We start from the raw sequence: 5,263 nt of genomic DNA on the forward strand, positions 1-5,263 counted from the left end.
CCATTTATACATTAAAAATAAGATGGTGTGCAGCACACGATGATGGCTGTCAGTCATACTGGCTTTACTGCTTTTATTACTGTAATGTATAATGAGGTAGGGTGGAGTTAACGTTAATAAAATATTGCTTAATTAGTTGTCTCACATAAGAGTAGATAAATGTAGGGATTTTTAATCAAATTGAATATTTTCAAACCGTGATCTACGTTTATATATAATTTTTAGGAGATACAATATGTATATGCTTTTATTTATTTGCAATGATATGTAGGAGTTTTGACTAGTTTGATTATGTTGAGCATAGTTTTAGACAATGGAATGAACTTGCAAGGTGACTGGATGGTATTAGTGGATAAAGTCCTTAGGAAAAAAATATATAGATTAAACTAGAACATGAATAAGGTTTCCTAAATCTTCTTAGGGATCATTCTGCTTCAGTTTATAATACTTGATTCTATCATAAGTATTTAAAATTTTGTAGTAAAACAAATATGTATAGATTTGAAATTAGGATGTGCCAATTTTATTCATGAGGAGGAAAACTAGAATATAATTATTTACTTCATCTTTCACACAAGCAGAGAACGAGCTAATGGAAAACCACATTGTACAATCAATGCAAAGTAACCCTTAGAATGATATGCTTTTCCTGAAAATGAGCAATTATGAAACCACTACCACTGTAGATAGTTCAAGTCACGCAGCTCCCAAAGAACCAGTACCACTACCTCTGTGGACAGAGGATGCAAACTACTCCCTATGGCTTTTCTGAAATGTGTCTGGTAAAAAAGAGAGAACTGGTAAGCAAAATTTATTCCCAGTAATAAAGCTACTAAACATTGAAAGTACAAACTAGGATAAAAAGTTAAAAAAAAAAAGTATGCTTCCTTTCATCACCTTGATGAGCGACAGTTTTCAAAGATGAGAAAAAGAAAGTAAATAGATCTCTCTTTCTATATATATGTAAAATATATGTAACTATATATTATGTTATAATTATATGTAATTATAATATTTTAATGTCTGGTGAATTTAGAGGTGAGTAATCTGTATGTTTCAGGCAATTAATGTGTTATTGTTAAAGTTTTACAGGCTTCCTAACCAATGTTTAGATCTTAAAGCAATTAAACCTTATTTATTCATACTGTCTTCCTTTTCCATAATTCACTGCACAAATCCTTAATTTCCATTTTTATTTTTTCTATATTTTCATATATTTATAAATGTCAGCCACTAGGGTGATAGAGAGGTTGAGAGACTTTCCTTTAAATCACATAGAGGCCATGTCAAAAGGTCATCAATGATGGAAAATGCAGGCACATTCTGAAACGTTGAGCACTATACTGCTAACTAGGTCTGATAGACACATAAAAAACTCAAATGCAAATAGCATTCCAGAACAAAAGATTGCCACTTCTTTCTTTGAAAAATAACTGTCTAGCTTATCTGTCTTTCCTCACACTGACAATTGCCTTTGTAAAAGCAAAAGATACACAATATGGATTGAAAAGTGTATTTCATGTTTATGCACAGGAAAAAGAGTAAATTTCTAACAAATGAATAGTGTGATGTAAATGAGAAAAAATACCTATATGGCACAGGAAGCTCTCAGAAATATCAAGTGAACTAAGTATTCCCAAGTTTTTCAGAGATTAGTAGTTCTTGTGTGGTAGCAACAGCAGATCATTGATTCTGAAAACACTGTAATGTTTTTTAAACTATAATCACAATACTTATTTTTGCTGATCTTTCAAAACAGATCTCCTTTGGTTAGTCATTTGTAAAGATGACTGTATCAGAAGAAAGGATTGATGACAATGAAAGGGAAATTGCAATTTCAATTATATGCAGTTCAAGATATAGTTGGGTCATGTATTGCTTTATTTTACCCACTCCATCAATTTTAGTTCATGTATTTAGAGTACGCACATTTAGAATGATCATTTGTATAGCTGTATTAATAACAACCATGTGTATAATTGATTTGTATTTGCTGTACTTGTTCCTGCTTTCTTTTATCATCTTATTCCCAGATGGCAATGAAAGGGAAAGAGACACGTTTTATTCAGGGAAAACATAGCCAAAACTTCTTATAAATCCATGTGAACTCTGTGAAGAATATTCATAAAAATATTAATTAGTTGACAGTTATCAAAAGTGAAAAATTTACCTGATGTCTTCAGGATTTGTATGTAAAAATAGCGCAACTAAAGAAATATCTGTTGGTCTTACAGTATTTATAAGGAAATATTCTATGCCTCATATAAATTTTTTAAAATGTGTAATATAATATCACATGTTCCCTGTTGTCAAGAAGTACAATCTAATGAGACACATAGAACATGTCCACAACTAAAAATACTGCCTGCCAAATGATTGTGACATAATCAAGGGATATATAAACTGCAGGAGTACTTAGAAGAAGGAGGAATTTATTGTCTCTAATATGAACACTTAAACATACCTCTTACTGAAACAGTAAGAATTCCTTCAGCAGGAAGTTTTGGTGCAGATAGGAAAAATTTAATATTGAAAAGACACTTATATAAAATAAATGACAAGCTAGCATAAAGCTTTTGCAATAGCGCTTAACATATTTCTTCCCAGTTGATTCTACTTCTATTATCTCAGTCCTTCTGAAGCCATGGATATGGGGCCTTGTCTAGTCTAGTCAGTGGCTCTCTCTTTATCAATTTGACATACTTTTTTGGCACAGTTCACTGAACTCTTTACATGCCAGTCAGGGAATCTTTCACCATAAAATACTACAAACCTCCTGATATTTCAGAAATTATATACATGAATGAATGAAATGCATAAAGACTATTTCCCTCAAAATATATGTTATAAAACTTCAGAGTTTGTATGACAAGCTCTACTGTACTATTTTACTATTATGTAACAATTCTATTGTATTGATACATTGTAGATATTATTGAGAAGATATATATCTTAATAATATCTTAATAACAAACATATTAAATATAATAAATATTATATGTATGTACATATGTAATATTTACTATATTAACTATGTTTGTATTACAAATAAATATTATGTAATATTTTATGCACATATATAATTGTCTATATATTCATATATGAGATTCATATATAATATTCACATATATAAAAGATTGAGACATTGGGCCTGCAATATTCTTACATGAACTGAAAATACATTTCTTATGGAGCTAAAGTAGTTACAAGTGAATATGAATTACTTTAAAATAATAATGTTGGCTAAACTTCCATAACTACATGACACTAGAAAATATCAACGTTTTATTTCTTTAATATTTAATAAATAAAAATTTATAAATCTTCAAGATATAGTTGGGTCATGTATTGCTTTATTTTACCCATTCCATCAATTTTAGCTCATGTATTTAGAGTATACACATTTAGATAGATCATTTGTATAGTTGGATTAATATCAACCATGTTTATAATTGATTTGTATTTGCTGTACTTGTTCCTGCTTTATTTTATTATCTTATTCTCATTTCCTGCTTCTCTTTTATTTTCACTGCAAACTGCTTTTTCAGTTTTAACTAGCCATTTTCTTATTCCATTTTCTCTTCTTCTTAGCATATCAGTTATATCTCTTTTTAAATCGTTTTTTACTTGTTGCCCCTAGAAAGTGAAACATACATGCACAAGCAATCTAAGTCTACTATTAAATAAAACTATACAATTTTACATATAGTCCAGTAACTTATTATGGGGTATTTCCAATTCTTCTATTCAGACTATGTTTCTGCTTGCTTTTTAGCTTGCTTGTAATTTTTTTGTTGAAAGCTGTACGTGGTTTATCAGGGAATAGAAACCAAGTAAGAGTAGGTGTTCAGTGTGAAATTTTATGCTAACCTGACTAGGGCTTCGGCTGTGTTTAGTGTTTACTGTGGCTGTAGGTGGCAGAAGTTTGGTGTTTTCTTATGTCTTAGATATTTCTTCTACCCTGTTGTCTTTGAATTTTCTTTAGAACTCCTTTAGTGCAGTCTGTACCTTGCAAATCCATTGCTGTAACACTGGAGCCCTGTTGATGTGGTGGTATGGGGAGGGCAAGTGTTTTATAATCATTTGTTTAACTCTCAGTCTTTTAGAAGACCTGTTACCCTTACAAGTGTTTTTTTAACTGCCAGATGAAACATGAAGGCTATAGGGATGATACTGGCTCAGTGCTGTTCTCTCGGATCCATAAGGCTCTGATAGAGATTTTCTTCCTGCGGAGTAGGTCTTTGTTATGGAGAAAATTTGCCATATTTCAAAGTGATTATGTTCCCCTGACCCTGCCAAAAGTATTAGGGTATATTGCTTGGCTTTTCACTCTGAGGACCTGGTATGGTTCCTAAAGCAAAAACTCCACAGAAGTTCCTTTCTCTATCCAGCCCCCAACACTACACACATACAAGACTGTGGTTCCTAGGCATTTCTTCCTTTTATTCTAGTCTACACTTATCTTCAACAATTCATCAAAATTACTATTCAAGCTTTTCTGTCACTTCATGGTTCCATTGATTTCTGCTCCATGTAAGCTCTCCTCAGCTCTGTCTCTCTAGAACTGTTTGTATCTCCAGTTTCCAGGGTACTGGTCTTCCCTGTGACTTGAATTGTCTGGTAGCTTCAAGAAACATCATTGATTTTTATTTTGTTTAGCTTTTCTCTTGTTGTAAGGTTGGGAGTGATAACATCCATCCTCTTTACATGTGGTAGAAAAGTAGAAGTCCTGAAGTCCTGTGCTTTTTTAATTGTGTGTGTGTGTGTGTGTGTGTGTGTGTGTGTGTGTGTGTGAGAGAGAGAGAGAGAGAGAGAGAGAGAGAGAGAGAGAGAGAGAGAAAGAGAGAGACAGAGAGAGAAATAGAAAGAGAGAGAGAGAGAGAAAATTTTAAGTACAAGGCTAAGGGCAAGGCAACTATCTCAGATCTAAGAATGATGTTGAATATTAGAAATGAAGAGATTTTCAGTTGGGAAAATATTAACTCAGTATATATCCTTAAAGGTATGCTTATATCCAGACCTCGTGAGGACAATAAACCACTATCATCTCCAAGATTATTTGGTAGCAGAAAGCACTTAGTATGTATAGATAGGGTTTTGGGTTAAAAAAAAAAAATACAGTTCTTACGGTTCTGAAATATCAACAAACACTGTAGAAATGAGATGAAGGCATAGAAATATTAAAGTTTTCAGCATTTTCTTATAAAGCACAATAATTAATTTGTTGTTAAGAATAGGCAATTTCTTTCAGATAAAATTACTG

The sequence above is a fragment of the Rhinopithecus roxellana genome, chromosome 2 (assembly GCF_007565055.1).
Source record: "Rhinopithecus roxellana isolate Shanxi Qingling chromosome 2, ASM756505v1, whole genome shotgun sequence".
NCBI lineage: Eukaryota > Metazoa > Chordata > Mammalia > Primates > Cercopithecidae > Rhinopithecus > Rhinopithecus roxellana.